This window comes from Dermacentor andersoni, chromosome 6 (genome assembly GCF_023375885.2).
Source record: "Dermacentor andersoni chromosome 6, qqDerAnde1_hic_scaffold, whole genome shotgun sequence".
NCBI lineage: Eukaryota > Metazoa > Arthropoda > Arachnida > Ixodida > Ixodidae > Dermacentor > Dermacentor andersoni.
This window is the reverse complement of record NC_092819.1, coordinates 149,084,122-149,105,023: the sequence shown is the minus strand read 5'-3', so window position 1 is coordinate 149,105,023 and position 20,902 is coordinate 149,084,122. Positions and strand designations below refer to the sequence as shown.

Below are 20,902 nucleotides of genomic sequence, written 5' to 3'. Positions count from 1 at the left end.
TTACAGAGTTTTAAACTTGATAGTTTCGATTTCTGAAAATTTTCGATTTTCACCAATCTTTAATAAAAAATTGACAAGCTAAATAAAAAATTCAAAACCAACAGTTACTAGATTTTAAGGTTTCCTATTAAATGTAACAAACCTTGTCAAATTTAGTGCAGTGGTTACCGAGAAAAACGAATTCTCCTTTTACAAGTATTTAGATGGGGGCACCCGAGCTAAAGCTTCCTCTTAAGCCTCGACATGGCTATATATTTTCCGTCACTTGACATAAAAGAGCGAGGGATGTTTAGGGACCAATGAGCGAATCTTTCGCCCCGCAGTGTATTATAAACTCATGATGATGATGATGACATCGCCCTTATGCGCAGATTATAGTTCCATTCTTGTTTCATTTGGTATGATATGTTTGTCATTTCTGATTCTGTCTCGCCTCCTACATCAGCATTGGGTAGCCAGCTGTTCCTTAAATATAATCTCCCTAACTTTCCTCCTCTTCTACCCCTCCTCTTTCCCCCAATAATATCTTATTGTGCCTTTCTTCTTACAGTCAAGCGTCGGTGCTTTGGCTGTGTTGGCTGCATCGCTGGCGCTTGTTACAGGTAAGCATGAGAGACAAATTATTACTCATTATGTTAGGTAATATTTTGGATTGACTTTATTCCATTAAACTCCTGGACAAAAATTTGTTTGGTGGTGGTGGTACAATTACACGATGGTTCTCATTACAGTGTTCGACATGCCCCTTGTTGGGTGCATCGTGCTCATAGGGATGTCGGGGACGCTGCACACAGCCCTGGTAAGCCATTTCTCTGATACCTTTCCATGTAATCCTGCATTCTATACTTGAGAGCTGTCAGGTTGCTCGTGCCACATAGGACCCACCATATTATTCCGAACATTTTTTCCGTCCTTATAATGTGATTGTCCTTTTCATTACAGTCGTCTTTAAGAAAAGCAATACAATGTAAAGAGAATACGGTATATTGAAAAAAAAAAAAAAAGCCGCAGTTTCGCACGAAAGGCGAAGTACCGATAGCGCTAGCAGATCAGTAGATAGCTATACGAAATAAGGATAGTAGTTTTATTGGCCGCATAAACTTGGAAACATTCGCTTACTTACCAACTTAACAAACGTGATGTCAGCGCGCACAGGTAAATATGAACCGATCACGCTCAATGAGCGCGGACACTCGCTGTTAAAACGCTGGCGTGAGGATACGCGACAGCAGCAGCGAGCGAAGTGATCTTCGTGCTGACTCTAGCTTCAACGTGAACTAAGCGGCGCGCACACAGCACACACGAAGGTATGGACCGTCTACTCATCGCTTTCAAGGTAATGCACGTGCGACCACGCAAAGTACGCCGTTAAAAAAAATTATAAGGTTTTACGAGCGAAAACCACGATCTGATTATGAGGCACGTCGTAGGGAGGACTCCGAAAACTTGGATCAATTGGGGTTCCTTAAAGAGAAAGACAACCGCTCAGAACATGAATCAAGATAACCCGGCTCATGGAAGTAGTCCCTATCGCAGCGGCTAAAGGGAGCCATGTTTTTCTCATTAGACATGAATTTACATTTTTAATTCATCACTAAAAGTCGCAAAATATTGCCCTTGGTGCCCCACGCGGCCAAAACATGAAGCTGCATAAGAGGTCCCACCACTTGACCTTCTACTAGTGTACGTGGTTACAAGTCTTTTTATTAGTAATAAAATGCAGTATACTTTTTTTATTATCATAAGTTCTTCCTGACTTACAATGTGTAGATAAGCCTTCGTTTGTAGTGAACAGAAAAGTGACGCTGCCTTCGCCTTCGATGAGTTTGCTTGGCGGGTCTATCGACAGTACAACGACGCCGCTGCCAGCCAGCCATGACGTAGGTGTGTACTTGAGGAAAAACGCTGTACAAATATAAGAAATTCTGTACAACAACGCGAACTGGGGTTTTACGTAGTGGGGGACTCCGGAAATTTCAGCCACCTGGGGTTCCTTAACGTGCACCGAAATCTGAGTACATGGTTTTTTTGGCATTCCGTTTCCATCGAAATGCGGCCGCCGCGGCCGGGATTCGATCCCGCGACCTTCTGCTCAGCAGCCCAACACCTTAACCACAAAGCAATCACGGTGGGTGCAAAGCACACAGTTGCCGCCAGAGCAGAACACCGCCTCCTCCCTGGCGTGCTGCCTCACTGTTTTCCTTCCGTGCGCACACGAAATTGAGCCGCGATCGTCGGTTCCATTTGCGCGCACTCGCGAAACACGCAGTTGCCGCCGGAGTGGAACACCGCCCCCTCTCTCTCCTCCCCTCAGGGCCTTTCGCGCGACAGAAGACGTCGTGTTTCCTCTCCTCTTTCCTCCCTTTCGCGCGCCACGTTGAGCCGTGACCGACGGCTCCTCTCGCGCGCTGTCACTCGCACATGCAGCATACGGCTCGCTGCGACAGTCTTATCGTCCTTGGACTTTGTACGGAACATCAAGCGACGCCGACCGCAGGAATGTCTTTTATGGCGATCGCAGTTATGTGGACACTGCAGGCGCATTTTTGCCGTCGCCGTGATGCTCCGTAGAAAGTCCAAGGGCGATAACACCCCTCGGCGCGCGTCGTATGCTGCATGTCTGACTGACAGCGCGAGAGAGGAGCCGACGATCGCGGCTGAACCTGGCGCGCGAAAGGGAGGAAAGCGGAGAGGAAACGCGTCGTGGCGCGCGAAAGCCCGTGGCGTGCCCGATGGGAGGGACGGGTGCGGCGTTGCGCTGCGCCAGCAACAGCGCATTTCGCGACCGAGAGCAAGGGAAACTGACCACCGTGGCTTCATCTCGCGTGCCATATAGGGAGAAACGCGGATAGGTAGCGCGGGAGGAAGAGGGAGGGCGGCTTCGACTCCGCCAACAAGTGTTACTTTGGACTGCCGCGCGTGGTCGCGCGTTCTCTTATCTCAGAAAGGACCTGCAGACGGCTCGTACCTTTGTGCGCGCTGTATTCTCGCCGCTCTTGCGTTGGAGCGATAGACTGCACGAATGTCACTTTGCTGGCTGCTGCGGCCGTGCTTGCTCACACCAGCGTTCGGCGCTTTGCAGCGAGTCTCCGCGCTCATCGAGTGTGATGCGTTCATGTTTGCTTGTGCGCGCTGGCACCATGCTCGTTAAGTCAGTAAGCGATTTTTTCCCAGTTTATACGGCCGCTAAAACTACTATCCTAACTGCGTATTGCTCTGTACTAATTTGCAATTGCAATCGATCACGATGCTTTGCCTTTCGGGCGAAACTGAGACTTTTTTTTTTTCACTTCGCCCTCCCCCAGTGTAGAACAACACAGCGTGCAACCGGCAGGTTAACCTCTTTTGCTTTACTTTTACTTTCTCTCTCTCTCTCCCTCTCTCTAGGGAGGACTTCGTGGCGTCGTCTGGACGGATTGTTTCCAGTTCTTTCTCATTCTGATTGCCCCGGCTACTGTCGTTACAAAAATCACGGTGGATTCTTTGTCACCAAACTCGGCAATCGAGCCACTGAGCCATTTGGACCTTGGAAAGTATATAGGAGAGTAAGTGAATTATATGAATGACTGCAGTACTTTCAAAAGAAGGAAAAATGCGTACAAAGAGCACACACGACAAAACAAAGTTGCCCTCAAACACAAGCAGGCATACCAAACAGTTTATCATTCTAAAGGCGCATCTACGCTGTATATAAACGTAGTGACACTTGACCAAGGGAGCAACTCGCCGCTAGAGGTCCTCATATCGGCAGGCGCGACGTCACACGCACTGACTTCAGCTATTCACATGAAGCCAAGAAAAACATAGGGGAAGTTTCTTTTCATTAATGTGTAGAAATTATGAGGTAAGGGATATGAAAGTATACCAAAACAACATGCCACATGTGGAAACCAAAACCACATCTTTCGCATTATGAGTGCGATGTTCTTCCACTTCAACTACCGCAGCGGCCGTTCTCTCTTCCTCCGTTTTGAATATTTGTGTATGTGTGCGAGAACTAGCCCTTGCAGTGTTAAGGCGCATATATAGGGCGACGTAGCGTGAGTGCGCGCAGACGCGCTACGTCACGTTGGCGAGAACAACAGCGTCTATAGTTCGACGCACTGGCGCAGCCAACGTAAGCGGACGCGGCAAATGCGCTCCGACGTGTTCGACGTCGAGAAGGCTCTTGCTCCATCCACACATTGGTCGCGCCGACTGCACCGACCCACAATGTATTGCACGAAGACGGAAAAAAGTCGTAGTTTCGCCCGAAAGGCGAAGCATCGATAGCGATATGAAATTAGCAGAGAGCTATACGAAGCAAGGATAGTGGTGTTATCAGCCGCGTAAACTTGGAAACATTCGCTTACTAACTGAATGAACAAGCATAGTGGCAGCGCGCACAGGAACATATGAACTCACCATTCTCGATGACCACGGACACTCGCTGTTAAAACGCTGGCGTGAGCAAGCGCGGCAGCAGCAACGAGGCAAGCGACCTTCGTGCTGTCTATTGCTTCACCGCAAACTGAGCGGCGAGAATACCGTACGCACAAAAGAATGAGCCATGTGCAGAACGATTTCAAATTAGGGCGGGCGTGACTGCGCTAAGTACGCGGTTGCTGGTGGAGTAGAAGTCGCCCGTTCCCCTTCTTGCGCTGCCTCCCCACTTTCCGCCCTTTCGCTCGCGAAATTGAGCCGCGATCGTCAGTTGCCTTTGCACCGGGTCGCGAAATACACAGTTACTGCCGGAGCACCAAAGCCGCCCTCCTCCCATCTATCTATCTATCTATCTATCTATCTATCTATCTATCTATCTATCTATCTATCTATCTATCTATCTATCTATCTATCTATCTATCTATCTATCTATCTATCTATCTATCTATCTATCTATCTATCTATCTATCTATCTATGATGATTACGCAGTGACCGAAGCTGTCTACCAGCTTGAGCAACTACACTCGTCAAGCCGTCGTCGTCACGCCTTTTATGCCGACCCGGTGACCGAAATTGTCTGATAGCTCGGGTTGCTTGTTATGTGCTCGTGAGTCTGATGCTGTCATGGTCATCGCATTATCGTCATTCCAGCTTTGTCATCCGACTTACGTCATGCCGTCGTCGTCATGCATTTGTTGTCACACTACCTTCGTGATGTTGTCGTGATCGTTCCGTCACACTCACTCAACCTTCGTCTTCGGACTCTCTTCATGCCATCGCTGCCACGCCATCATCACCATACAGGCTTCGTGATACATTGGCCATCGCGCTATTGTCAAATACTTGACGCCATCCCATTGTCCTCATGCCGTTGTCATGACACAGTGGTCATTGTGTTGTCGTCATGCATTCCTCGTTAAACCATCGTCCTGATATCATCGCGGTCTTTCCATCATCGTTATTATAATTTCGTTATTCGAATCCCGTCAAGGCGTCGCCGTCACACAGTCATCATCGCATCACTGTCGTCATGGCGTCGTCGTCATGCTGTCGCTTTACCGTCGTCACCACTTCAGTAACGTCATCCCATGGTCGTAATTCCGTCGTCGTGATACCGCCTTCGTCGTTCCATCGATGTCAATGTTTCTTCGTCATTTAATCGTGATTATTCCGCCGTTGCAATGCCATCGCCGTCATGCAGTCGCTATCATGCATCCGTTGTCATATCATCGTGGTAGTAACATCGTCATCACTCCAGCTTCGTCACATGACTTTCGTCATGTCGTCGTCACTCCATCGTCGTCATGTCGTCACTACCCTACAGGCTTCGGAAACAGTCACCGTCACGTCATTGTCGCCATACACTCGTCGTCACCCAGTTGTCCTCAGTCCTTCTATAAGCGTCATTTTGACTTCGACTCACGTCATGCTATCACAATGCGCCGTCGTCGTCACACAATCGTCGGCATACCGTTGTCGTCACGTCGTCGTCATCAGGCTGTTGTTTAATCGTTACCACCATTTAATCGTCGCCACGCACGCTTATATCGCCTTCCGTTTCTCTACCACGGTTGCGCTTTAAAACCATGGCGCTGCAATTTTGCTTCAGAGACTTTCCTTCCTTCTTCTCCGCCCTTAAACTCGCTCTCTTAACTACTACACGCAGAGACAAAGCAACAGCGCGCGCATTAGATCCCATAGATGAGATGAATATTTACAATTATTATTAGGGTTATAATTATATTCGAGTGCTGATTGCTGTGCTATCGTTTGTTAACGAAGCTTTCCCTCAAGTCTAAATATTTTAAGGCAATTTGTCGTGTGCGTATCATGGCCACGCACGCTTATATCGCCTTCCGTTTCTCTACCACGGGTGCGCTTTAAAACCAGAGACTTTCCTTTCCTTCCTTCTTCTCCGCCCTTAAACTGGCTCTCTTAACTACTACACGCAGAGACAAAGCAACAGCGCGCTTATGCGATCCCATAGATGAGATGAATATATATATATATATATATATATATATATATATATATATATATATAGAAAATTATCAGTCATAGCTCGCGCAGTATAGCCCTCTGGGCCGTTTCCTTTTTTTTCTTTCGAAAGTAGTCCTATTAGGGTTATTATAGTTACACGAAGGTATTTCGTCCTCGTCAGCAGCAGTCCTTGAGATAGTTATTCTGGCGGCTAGCTTCCCATGCTATGCGTGCCGCCCTCGCACCTGTTTAAGCTTTTCCTAGACGCTAGAGTTATACTATGTCCGCGCAACCTTGAGCGATCCGAAAGCGCGTTTTCCTCTCTTGGCCGGCGGAGAAGGGAGGCTTTGTTCCTGCCGCAGAGCCCTCCACGTCTCAGTAAGGTGCCTGGTGGTGGTCTCGTGCGGACGATGCCCTCTCGGTGAGCGCATATTCCTCCTCATCTTTTAAGAGGTTCAATGCTTACAAGCATTTGTCTCGCAAACCATATTTATTTCAAGGGAATTTTCCACGTCTCAATAATTTCTCTCGTCGTATTCGAGTGCTGAATGCCGTGTTATAGTTTGTTAACGAAGCTTTCACTCAAGTCTAAATATTTTAAGGCAGTTTTCCTAGTCTCTAAAGCCGCTCGAGTTCGCTCTTCTCCTCGGGCGGCCATTTTCCCAAGAAAGTATGCCTTCCAACCACTCGGAATCAACTATCGCGGACAACATCAGTCTCTTTCCACGTAAGTGTGAGGCTCGGAGCAGGAGCTATGGCGCTAGAAAGTAAATTGGGGCCTGACGAACCAACCGACTGAGCTATCTTTCCGGGCAACATCCAAGGGTCACGAGTTCAAATCACCTGTTATGTTCCTTCTTTTTCCCCTTTCTTTTTCTTTTTTTTCTTTCTTTTTAATATCTTTTCCTTTATTTTATCACTGTACGGGAACCCTCCTAAATAAATACATATATATATCCTCAATTATGTATGGCCACACATGTGCAGGTCATAAATACCAGGTTCTCTAGCCGAGTGCCATCCGTGCGGTATAACCGAGATCAGATTGGTCCACCTTGACTGATCAAATAGGGCACCACTGTAGGTTAAATGAGGCGTACAACTCCTGCGGGACCCGCCGTGGTTACTCAGTGGCTATGGTGTTAGACTGCTGAGCACGAGGTCGCGGGATCGTATCCCGGCCACGGCGGCCGCATTTCGATGGGGGCGAAATGCAAAAACACCCGTGTACTTAGATTTAGGTGCACGTTAAAGAACCCCAGGTGGTCGAAATTAACGGAGTCCTCCACTACGGCGTGCCTCATAATCAGAAATTGGTTTTGTCACGTAAAACCCCATAATTTAATTTTTAATTTAACTCCTGCGGGGACGGTAGAGTATCCGCCTCCCATGCAAGAGGACCGTGATTCAAATCCCGGTGCCGCACAATTCTCCACCGGAAAATACCCAAAAAAAAAAAAAAACCGTGCGTTGAGAAAATTGCACAAACAGGCCTGGAGTGCGGCCTGATCCCGGTGACCAGAACCGGTAACGCACTTTCTCACCAGAGCAGGATTGGCCACCCTGGTGCAGTACTTGACCACAACCTCCTATATGAATACAACAATCAAACCCCGGCCCTCAGTCTCCAGCAGCCGCGAAGCAACTGACCACGGCGGCGGTCAGATCTGTGACGCAGCAGAGGGTGCTTAGAATACCTGGCTCCTGACAGGCCGCCATTGGAATCTGAACCTGGCAACGTTTAACGTTAGAACGTTATCTAGTGAGGCGAGTCTAGCAGTGTTATTGGAGGAATTAGAGGAGTAAATGGGATATAATAGGACTCAGTGAGGTTAGGAGGACAATAGAAGCATATACAGTGCTAAAAAGCGGGCACGTACTGTGCTACCGGGGCTTAGCGGAGAGACGAGAACTAGGAGTCGGATTCCTGATAAAGAAGGAAATAGCTGGTAACATACAGGAATTCAATAGCATTAACGAGAGGGTGGCAGGTCTTGTTGTGAAACTTAATAAGAGGTACAAATTGAAGGTAGTACAAGTCTACGCCCCTACATCCAGTCATGATGACCAGGAAGCCGAAAGCTTTTATGAAGACGTGGAATCGGCGATGGGTAAAGTCAAAACAAAATACACTATACTGATGGGCGACTGCAATGCCAGGGTAGGCAAGAAGCAGGCTGGAGACAAGGCAGTGGGGGAATATGGCATAGGCTCTAGGAATAGCAGAGCAGAGTTATTAGTAGAGTTTGCAGAACAGAATAATATGCGGATAATGAATACCTTTTTTAGCAAGCGGGTTAGCCGAAAGTGGACGTGGAGGAGCCCGAATGGTGAGTCTAGAAATGAAATCGACTTCATACTTTGCGCGAACCCTGGCATCATACAAGATGTAGACGTGCTCGGCAAGGTGCGCTACAGTGACCATAGGATGGTAAGAACTCGAATTAGCCTTGACTGGAGGAGGGAACGGAAGAAACTGGTACATAAGAAGCCAATCAATGAGTTAGCGGTAAGAGGGAAACTAGAGGAATGCCGGATCAAGCTACAGAGCAGGTATTCGGCTTTAACCCAGGAAGAGGACCATAGTGTTGAAGCAATGAACGACAATCTTATGGGCATCATTAAGGAGTGCGCAATAGAAGTTGGTGGTAACGCCGTTAAACAGGATACCAGTAAGCTATGGCAGTAGACGAAAGATCTGATCAAGAAACGCCAATGTATGAAAGCCTCTAACCCTACAGCTAGAATAGAACTGGCAGAACTTTCTAAGTTAATCAACAAGCGTAAGACAGCGGACATAAGGAACTATAATATGGATAGAATTGAACAGGATCTCATGAACGGAGGAAGCCTAAAAGCAGTGAAGAAGAAACTAGGAATAGGCAAGAATCAGATGTGTGCGTTAAGAGACAAAGCCGGCAATATCGTTACTAATATGGATGAGATAGTTCAAGTGGCTGAATAGTTTTATAGAGATTTATACAGTACCAGTAACACCCACGACGATAAGGTGAGAGAGAATAGTCTAGAGGAACTTGAAATCCCACAAGTAACGCCGGAAGAGGTAAAGAATGCCTTGGGAGCTATGCAAAGGGGGAAGGCAGCTGGGGACGATCAGGTAACAGCAGATTTGTTGAAGGATGGTGGGAACACTGTCCTAGAAAGATTGGCCGCCCTATATACACAATGCCTCATGACCTCGAACGTACCGGAATCTTGGAAGAACGCTAACATAATCCTAATCCATAAGAAAGGGGACGCCAAAGACTTGAGAAATTATAGACCGATCAGCTTACTGTCCGTTGCCTACAAAGTATTTACTAAGGTAATCGCAAATAGAATCAGGAATACCTTAGACATCTGTCAACCAAAGGACCAGGCAGGATTCCGCAAAGGCTACTCAACAATAGACCATATTCACACTATCAATCAGGTGATAGAGAAATGTGCGGAATATAACCAACCCTTATATATAGCCTCCATTGATTACGAAAAAGCATTTGATTCAATCGAAACCTCAGCAGTCATGAAGGCACTACGGAATCAGGGTGTAGATGAACCATATGTAAAGATACTGGAAGACATCTATAGCGGTTCTACAGCCACCGTAATCCTCCACAAAGAAAGCAACAAAATCCCAATAAAGAAAGGCGTCAGACAGGGAGATACGATCTCTCCAATGCTATTCACGGCATGTTTACAGGAGGTATTCAGAGACCTGGAGTGGGAAGAATTGGGGATAAAAGTTGATGGAGAATACTTCAGCAACTTGCGTTTCGCTGATGATATTGCCTTGCTTAGTAACTCAGGCGACCAATTGCAATGCATGCTCACTGACCTGGAGAGGCAAAGCAGAAGGGTGGGTCTGAAAATTAATCTACAGAAAACTAAAGTAATGTTTAACAGTCTCGGAAGAGAACAGCAGTTTACGATAGGTAGCGAGGCTCTGGAAGAGGTAAGGGAATACATCTACTTAGGGCAGGTAGTGACCACGGATCCGGATCATGAGACTGAAATAACCAGAAGAATAAGAATGGGCTGGGGTGCGTTTGGCAGGCATTGTCAAATCATGAACAGCAGGTTGCCACTATCCCTCAAGAGGAAAGTGTGGAACAGCTGTGTCTTACCAGTACTCACCTACGGGGCAGAAACCTGGAGGCTTACGAAAAGGGTTCTGCTGAAATTGAGGACGACGCAACGAGCTATGGAAAGACGAATGATAGGTGTAACGTTAAGGGATAAGAAAAGAGCAGATTGGGTGAGGGAACAAACGCGGGTAAATGACATGTTAGTTGAAATCAAGAAAAAGAAATGGGCATGGGCCGGACATGTAATGAGGAGGGAAGATAACCGATGGTCATTAAGGGTTACGGACTGGATTCCAAGGGAAGGGAAGCGTAGTAGGGGGCGGCAGAAAGTTAGGTGGGCGGATGACATTAAGACGTTTGCAGGGACAACATGGCCACAATTAGTACATGACCGGGGTAGTTGGAGAAGTATGGGAGAGGCCTTTTGTGAGGCCTCTCCCATAGTGAGGCCGCTGCGACCAGGATCCGATCCCGCGATCTCGTGCTCAGCAGCGCAACGCCATAGCCGCCAAGCCACCGCGGCGTGTTGGTATGAATAGCCTACAACTAGAAAATGAATATGTTGCTGTATATTCACCTCGTTTCAATTTGCTTCGCGCGCTTTTCTGATTCCGAAAAAAAGAAAACCTACCGACTTCATTGACCCTTTCGGCAGAGTATCTTCTCAATGGCGTGTGAAATGCGCGTGAATATGTGGCTCAGTATTGCTTCTCTTTCCAGTAGGCAGTGCTAACGACTCATGAAAATAAAAATTGTTCTGATAATTTACATTTATTAGGAATGGAAATGTCGACACTTGATGGGGAGGTCATAAATACATATGTCATTCAGTAACCGGAATGAGGATAAGCCGGATTCACTCGAAATAAGAATCAATACAGCAGTCATGGGAAGTAGCGCTTATACTTGGACTAAAGGTGAAAAGAGGGAAAAAAAAAGTGTACGATTACGATACTCCCTAATGCGAAATAGGAGCGCAGCTCTATACATGTTTTCATTTCGCGATATATACGCTGGCGCGGACAATCTGTCTCGTGCCGCATGTTGCAAACGGAGCTAAGTGTCTCGCGACTGCCTCGCCAATCGGGTTATCGCGAGAGGCAGCGCGTGGGTGACGCCTAGGCGCGATTCACAGCAGCTGCCACAGACAGACCTCCGGCCATGCAGAGCTTTGTTTCCATATATGGTATCGGTGGCGTCATCGCGGTGAACAGACGACGCGCACTACTCTGGCGCCATCTCGTCGCCATCGTCGCCGCGGAGTCCGTCGAGCCCGGCACTACGCTTTTCTTTTCAGGCTTTCACGATACCCTCCTCCTCTACACTCCGCCTCGTGGTTGCGCTGCACCGTCCTCCTCCGCTTTCCTCCTCCCGCTCTCTTTGGTATCGCCGTCTTTCATCCGCCGCTGCTCTCCGCGTTCGCTTTTTCATCCTTCGCCGTTCGCTCTGTTAAGAGGGACAATGCCGACACTCGCCACAGGAATGGGGGCCTTAGAGCTGCGCTTTAAAGGAAACGCTGCAGTTCTACCGGAAAGGTGCGAAGTATAAGACAATTACACGAAGGAAGAATCTTACCGTATAAATTCGTGTAAGGGCCGCAGCCGTATAAGTGAGTGAAAAAACTTTATTGGAGGTCCTGCGGGGGTTTCTCGGTTGACAAGTTTTTTGTAGATCGCCGCGAGCCTGTCGCTGAAGGAGAGGCCTCGGATGACGCTTCTTCACGTGTAGGAGGGGGGGGAGGGGTCTCGTAAGCGCTCACCTCAGAGCGTTGACCGGCGACGGAGATGCCCTCGATGCCGACGTAGCATGCAGTGTTGTCCCTGTTGGGTGTGCTTATCACCATTATATTTTGTTGAAAGCTGGGACACATCGTGTCGGTGTCCCGCGACGCTGAATCGAGCCCGGCAGTGTGTCATAGGGCGTCGGCGATGGCGGTAGGTCTTACCTTGCTGATGCACAGGCCTCCCCAGGGCTTCGCGACGATCTTTGCCTCTTCCTTGGGCATCGAAGGCATCCTGCCCCCTGGAATGATCTAGCTTTTATGCCCGCACGGTCGTCGTGGCCCCGAGCACTCGAACCGGCGTTAGGCTGAACGTAGCTCGCATTGGCGCCAATATCGTTCGCGGCCGCGTTTCTCATTCTCACTGAAGAATGCCTGGTCCCAACGAGCTGCCACCCGGAGTCTTCAGTATAGTACTCGGGGGCTGAAAACTCACCTTCCACCTCGCACTCCATGGAAAATTGCGTGCAAAAAGCCTCCGACGAGAAGAGGCGGGCGAGCGATGCATCGCTGTGCTAACCCTAACGCGGTTAGGCTCAACGCACAGTCACGGCGTGGTCAATAGAAAAACGGCAATAGAAGTAACAAAAGTCCACCCTCCCATAAAAGTCGGGCATCTGCGTGTTCCTCTTCACTTCAGGCATCTGAAAATGTGCAAACTTCACGGTGTAAGGGCCCCACCCCCAACTCGACAGCCAATACTTAAAAAAATCCAACCGAGAAGCAATCGCGTTCGGAGCGCTGATTTCGATTGCGATCAACAGCAAATTTTCGTCCGCAACGCACTTTCGCACGTCGATACTAGATGGTGAAAGCAGCCGAACACGGATGTCTACGGTAGATTTCATACTCGTAGTTGGAAAAATGAGATGAAGGGGCCCGGTCCCATGTAAGGCCCGTCAAAATTGCGACAGAAATGGCAGCCCTTACACGAGTCCGTAGATTTTATATTTTATTCATGGTCGCCGCCATCTTGGGCTATTACACAAGCAATTTCTACGTTTTATTACAAGTGATGTAACCTGGTCGTGGAACGCTGAACGCATTTATAAAACTATGTTCATGCTTGAGAATCATCTGTTGTAACTTTCACTTCCTCGTTAAAGACAGAAAACAGCTGTGTTAACAGCCCAAGATGACGGCACCTAAACGCTTCCGTAAAATAGTCTATACGTTAGTTATATTGGCAATATATATTGCAGTAAACATTCACTTAATAATTAAAATAAGAAGCAAATACTGTTATGCACGTGTCATGTAAACCTGTAAATATCTGATCGATGACCAAGAGCACTGGCTGTCACAACGCTGGCATCGTGAAGAACGCCGGCAGCGAGAGCGAACGGTTGCTACAGCCGCGCGGTTCACTGCGGCTCAGAAAATGAGATTCATCATCATATGCATATTTTTATGTCCACCATAGGACGGCCTCTGTCTGAAATGTCCAATTACCACTGTCCCTTAAGATAGACTACGCGATATGAAGCTTTAGGGGCGCGGAATGAAAGCCCCGGAAGGAAGACAGCGGGCATGAAGTTAGCAGCCATCCCTGCTCGCCCTCTATCATTGCGCCCACCAGTGATGATAAACAATTACATACGGCACGCGCACCGCGTAAGCGTCGCACGGTAATTCGCGGCTATAGCAGACCTAGAGGAGAAGACGTGTGCTCTCCTTCCCAAGCGCGCGTTTCATCGCGTGAACTCCAACTAACCATCATATTAAGCGCGCGGGAGGATAATGACCTTCAAGCCGCCATCCTTTTCGGTTCATTGTTACGTGCTTTTTTTCTCGCAACCATAGTAGGTCGCTCATTCATATGACTTTTGGATTGTATGCCGAACATGACAGTGAAGACGGCAACGAAAATTTGTCTGGAGTGTCTCCTATTATGAGGTCTTCTTCATGCTCGCTAAAACAATTCTTCGAGGTGACAGGACGTTTGTTCAAGTGCAACTGTTATTCATATATACATATATATATATATATATATATATATATATATATATATATATATATATATATATATATATATATATATATATGAGGGGACTATATGGGTGGGGTTCGGAAAGATAGTCCCCTCCCCCCGCCAAAATGAAAATTGTCCACCTGTGGTAAAGCCATGTTCACACCGAAAGCGGAGCGCCTAAGCGGCCAAGCGGATTTTCAACGCGGCGAAGCGGCGAGCGCGCGGGACTATTCAGGACGGGCGGCCTGCCCGAGCTGGCCGCGTACCGCGGAGGCGGAGCACCTAGAGCTTTTCCAGCGGACGTGTAGTCATCTCGTGGCATCGGTCGTGCGCCCTCACCGCCCGCACGCCACCGTCGTCGCCGGGACACCGTAGTCTCTTGTTCTGACTGGCTGCGGCAAAGCGGAGAGCTCCGGCGGGCGGAAAAAAAGATTAGAGGACGGTTAAGCTTCGCCTTCAAGAGTGGAACGCGATAGCGTTATCGCACCCCGTTCGCACCGCCTACTCAAATGATCTACGCGAACCAAACGTCGCATGGACAGCCGCGCCGCGACGCGCCATGAAGGCGGACGCGATCATGGGGCGAGTGGCGCGCCGCGTGTCGGGGCAGCGCCGTGCATTGCGAGGAGGGGGTCTTCTGTGTTTGCCGCAAGATGGCTCTGTGTGTGCACAGCGCGCAGAAGAAATGTAGCGGAAATGTACTTCGCTACTCGTGAAAATGCGACTTCTGTAATTTACATGGTCATAATTACCAAATTACCACAGTATAACTTTCTACGGCGCGTTTCTAAGGCAACACCGCATTCACTAGAGGCGATTTTGTCCGGCTTTGAACGATCGAACTCGTGGCTGAGTGGTAGTGTCTCCGTCTCACACACCTGAGACCCTGTTTCCATTCCCACCACCCCATCTTGCAAGATGTTTTTTTATTTATGAAGTGCCTTCTGGGATTTATCGCTCACGGCCAATGCCGCTGACGCCGACGACACCGGCTTTTCTGCGACACGAGCTCCTTAACGCTATCGCGTTAAAATCGGTCCGCGAGTGATCGGGCTCTCCGCCTCGTTTTCGCCTGGCGAGGAGGTATTCCCCGCTTTCCGTTTGCCCGCTCGCCCGCTTTGGCCTTCGGTGTGAACGTTCCTTGAGCCGCTGCTATTTCTGAAAAAATAACACCACGCAGATTTGTTAAGCGGACAATGGACGCAGGGCGTCCAGATGCAAAGCCGCATTAAAACACTGTAGGGTGCAGGGGACACTACGGAAGCGATCGCACGTCAACGCGGCGCACTTCCGCGTCCGCCGCGGTAGCTTCACGGCTGTGGCATCGCTAGAGGTCGCGGGTTTGATCCCGACCGTGGCAGCCGCATTTAGAAGGGAGTGAAATACAAGATCGCTAAGGGCACTTGGGCTTAGGTGCGCTTTAGGAACACCCGGCTGTCAAATTTTTCCGAGGTGCGCCACTATGGTGTGCCTCCAAATCCTATCGTGGTTTGGGTAAGCGCAGCCCCATAATTCAGTTGAAGTTTGATACTTCTGCCACTATGCCATGTGCTATGCGAGGCGATGATAATGCTCAACCCTCTCAGAGATTATGAAGAATGGCGCCCAACAACGCCTCAAGCAAGCACATTTGCTTGTGTGTTCTGTGTACCGCGCAGGCAAACAGCGATGGTGCACGCAAGTTAACTTTTAATATCAACTCGCCACTCTCGTATTGTACTGAACGCTGAAGAAATTACACATTCACCGCTAACATCAGCGCTAATTATCGTCGATCAAAGCAAACGGCATAAAGAGCTTCGCTTACATCGATTCCCACAGTTCGTGGGATCCGCATATTTTTATGCTTTATTTTGCACACAGATGCTTTCATTTAAATAGGCCATGTGCGGGCACACCATTGCAACAGCTGCTACAGAGCAAAAAAGAAAAGAAAGAAAGCAAGAACATCAATAACAGCAACACACAAGCAACCTAATCCACAGGTGGTGTTCTGTTGTGCCAACGAGGGACTTGATCTGGTTGGAAAATGAAACAACCTTCTTTCGACATGTGGCACTATGACCATTGCAAACTGTGTATCAGTAGTTTTACTTTTTGACACCTGGCACATACATAATCATATAAGCAGGTGTCTACGGTACCCTGCTACCGCGGTACGGGTAATTTGCACAACGTATGCTGTCATTAATTGCGACACGACACGACCGGTTTGGAGCATTCTCGACACGTGCGTGCAACGCCTGACTCGACTAACTTGCTGTAAGCTTATCCAAACGGCAAGCATACAACTATTCGAACGATTGCCCGAGTACTGGTGTTTCCAGGGATACATACGCACTTCAGTAACAAGGTTTGAAATTTAGACTCAGCACACCGAACAGCAACGAACTTGCAACACCAAATCATGACAAGCAAAAACTGTTTCTAGATCCAAGTAACTTTTTCATTAACTTAGCTCTTGACCATTTCGCCTGCTTGAAAAACGTAACCGCCTTGAATCCTATCGCAATCACAAGACTTGAAGCGGAAGGTTGAGAGACCACCTTGCCGATATGTTCACAAACAAAAGTAGTTATATTGTTAAACTAGACCAGCAGCTGTAAAATCGTAAAACGGGTCTAAATTCGAAAAATTACGAAAATACGAAAATACGAAAAATTAGGGAGAGTTGGCAGGTGTGCTCCTAGGGTTTGACTTGTGCTTATATTGTTTTCCTATCGGCAAGTAGGCAGCATGAAAGTTGGACTAAAAAGCATCTAATCGAACAGTTTGCTTAGCTAATCAAACTGCGAAATAATTGGCGAGTCAAACTCCCGTGTGGCCTACTTATGCTTACTTTGGTTTACTATCGCCAAGTTTACTATAGCCAAGATTATCCCTTAGAGTGTTGAACAGCGCCACTGGCGGCCAAAGCGGTGGATGTACGTGGAACGCCCTTTTCATCCGCATGCGTAAAGTTAGGCATTCAGCACACGTAAATTTGTGATGCTCTAATGAACTCATGTCATCGTTCCATTAGTCACAGTTTCACTGCGCAAATTTCGCGTTTGAAGGTAGCCGGCTGTCCTATATAGACATCTGCTCTACGAGTATAGGTGTGCCAGGTGTTGCACAGGACTTGTAGAAAAAGCCGACGAAGCTTGCTATGTGCACAATGCACGAGAGCATCACCATCAAAAGAAGACTATACTTTGTATCTAAATCATATCTCCCGTACATTAAAAAAGGAGCATTCTGGGATTCGTTCTTGCTGCTTCGCACAAGCTCTACCAATTGGGAGCCAAGTGATGACCCTTAAAAAATAAAACACGGATATGCAAAGGAAAGTTTAAAAAAAGTATTGTTGTACGCTTCGACCACTATCGTGTGGCCATAGACACATATGTGGGGCCGACTGTCAAATGACGAATTGTGAGACTGTAGGTGTAATCGGCTGGGCTCTTTATATCAAAATGCCGCAGTATTGGTGCCGTTCTATTTGTTGTGCTTGCTTTCACACCAAATGCGTTTGCATCTTCATGAGTAAGCAGAAAAACAGAGACAGACAAGACAAGCGCAGATATCTGTGCTTGAGGTCATTTACGTCGAGTTGAAGAAAATTTTCCTTGACCAGACTAAAACCGCACAGGAGTTTGCGGCTTCAACTAAGCGTATGCTTGCCTCTCGCTTCTACTTCGGTTACTGTAGGACTCTTGTGGCGTATCTTGATTACAAGATTGGCGCAACTGCCTTTAACTGTACAGATGGTGGTATGAGCTCTGGTCCCGTCATCCCTGGAGAAAAAAAAAAAGAAGACAGAACGAACAATGCGTCTCTGTTTGCAGCGCCATCACTTCGTATAATGAAAGCTTCTCCGCATTCGGACTCAGCGATGTTTGGTGAAGCGTTTTGCAACAACGGTTACAGAGCTAAAAAAACATTTCAAGGAGCGAGCGAAAAACGTTAAAGAGTCGGTAAATAAGTCGCGCATCCTCCGCGACCGGGCGGGGAGGTTGCGCTTTTCGCTTCCCGATATATCGACAGAAATATCCTTGACGATTATGCAGGAGTACAGTTTATATCAGTTCTTATCCACGAATATCGTCCTAGATTCTAAGTATTAGTCGCCTGGTATTAACAACGCTGCAAGTCTTGGCATGACGCTGCAAGAAAAGAGTACGAACGAACACGATACAGCGAGATTGAAGGTGAGACAGCTGTAAACGTTCATCATGGCATGACATGAAAAACAGTTACAATTTCTAAAATTAGACCTAAGTCTTCTATAATCAACAGCCCTCAAGTGCGCACTCCGCATCCTTGTTTCTATATATCTTCTCGCTCTTTTGATGGCCCTACATTTTAATATTTATGGATAGTACTTATAATAGCATAAATTGTACGTTTAGCTTCACTATATGTTTTCTTTTATCCATGTTTTGTCATTGATTGTGACCGTTCGTCTTCATAAATTTTGGAGCAGTGGCATTTTCGTAAGCACGATGAATTCACTATTTTACATCTCGACAGGATAAATTCACGCGTTCTAAAATAAGTAAGTCAGCAAAATAAAAAGAAAATTAAACTTCATTGCTCAAAGAATGCTCCATCTTCGTGTAGTCGACAATGTTTGTTTTTTTCCAACAGTTACAGTTTTGACTTAATACGCGAAGAAACAATCTGGTCTTCCTTACTCGGTTCCACGGCGATGGCAATATACCGTCTATGCCTGGACCAAATGGTGGCGCAGAGGATCCTGGCGTCTCGAACACTGGAAGAAGCTCTAAGGTACGCCTGGACATTTGACTTGTTATGCTTTGAAAGGTCTGAAATGATCTCATTTTCAAAATACAAGTTGTCGTGTCATTTGGGATTTCTCTTTAGCGGCTTGCAGTATATGGTGTGCACTAACAATGCTTGCAACAAGTTTTGTCCATCTGATATTTAATTTTATTTCAACGCGGACTTGCTATAAGTGAATACATAATGACTGTCAAACGTTACGCATTACACCAAGACTCTGCTAAAAGAAAACGCATGGCAGCTGGTCGAGACATACGAGACATGTCTAATTGCCACCGAACTAAGCGTCGTTGCTGAAGTTTGGAAATTTGAAACAGAGATCACAAGGAATGTTTCTTCTTGTGCACATTTGTGTAGCGAAAGTTGCGAAGGCTAAATGTCGTGAAATCTGCTACATTAGTCTTGTTCACAAATTATACCATAATTACATGCCTCATGACGAACTAGATTTTGGACGATTAGGTTGCACCCATCTGTATTGCTCTGATCGCGTCGACCACCATTACAGTGTTGGCATCGAATCCAGCAATGCTCAGTCATTTTACCGATCATCAGTCATTTTACGTATCATATCGCTCAGCGCGTCCTTATATACACTGGAACCATCTTTTCGACGACATAGTATCTATTTCTGACAACTAACCCTTTTGTCAGACATGAGGTAGCACTGCCACTGAGGGGGGCTGCCGCTGTGGTGACACAGCCGAATTTCACGAAGCCAATGCCATTACCAGCATCTGGGTGACCGGATAGGGAGTGTCGGGTTGATTCTTATTGTGAAAGGCTGTGGCTGCATAGAACGTGGAGCTTGCGGATGCATGCAATTGTCATCACATACAACCATGACGTGATGGTACAGTGGCACGTACCGCTCCTGCGATCTCTGCGGATGCCACACGGAAACGTAGCCGAAATAAATGCGCGAAGTACTCTTACATATATTTCTACGAGCAACGTCATTATTCGTAGCATCATTGGTACTGAACGTGAGTAAATTTCCCTCTGTGTGTAATGACGAACTGATACTGTCTATGACTTCGGGAACTGCGAGACCGAATTTAGTACGAATAAATTTTTTTAATAATTTCTAAGCTTCGTACTTGCTAAGTGTCTTTTGCTTTGTAAGCGAGAAACGTGTGGTAGAGTTTTTACAAGTTAGGAAATATGTTCTAGTACTACTTTGGAGCACTACAGAGATACTGACCATTTAACTAATCTTCAACGTTCCAGCAAATCGAAGCGCTTAGTGCAACTTCTCCTTTTGAAATACTTCTTATAAGAAGAAATTGCATAATATGCGTTTACGCTGCTGACTAACGCTGCCAATTAATGATATAACCATCTTTTGTTACTTACTACTCTTCACAGAACAACCTGTACTGGTGCGGTCCTCATCGTTGTACTCTATTTTTCCGCCTTTTCTCTCGGAGTGGTGATGACCATCTGGTTTCACGGCTCTGACCCCAGCTTAATGGGAGCCATTTCGGTCGTTGACGAGGTGATATTGGCAGCTAGCAAGCTCCTCCTTTCTTTCTTTTCTCGTGCGAGTAACAAATTCTCTGTTCCAAGCATAGATGACTGCTGAGAGGAATTAGCGGAAAATTTATCAGAAATGCCACTTGAAATATATACATAGATGACCTGTGTATATTTGTATGAATCGTTGCTTGTTAATGAAACTAATATTATATGTTTCTTCAGAATGTATAATCTGCATTAGGCGACCTTATATAGGTGTTTTCGACCTTAAGCTTTTGAAGGCAACACAGCACAGCGATGGTAGAAACAATATGTATGATTTCGAGTTCGCTATGTGAGCTTGGCTAAAGGTGAAAAACACTTCTATTTATTACATTTATCTGCTTCACCTTTAA

At 47.0% G+C, this 20,902-nt stretch overlaps 1 long non-coding RNA gene across 1 annotated transcript; it reads left to right on the top strand.

The window, feature by feature from the left end:
• The first annotated feature begins 3,399 nt into the window (after window positions 1-3,399).
• LOC129382678 (uncharacterized) lies at window positions 3,400-20,507 on the top strand. The gene is made up of 3 exons (XR_008610714.1): window positions 3,400-3,545; window positions 18,873-19,013; window positions 20,397-20,507. It is a non-coding gene; the product is annotated as an uncharacterized lncRNA (long non-coding RNA).
• The last annotated feature ends 395 nt before the right edge of the window (window positions 20,508-20,902 follow it).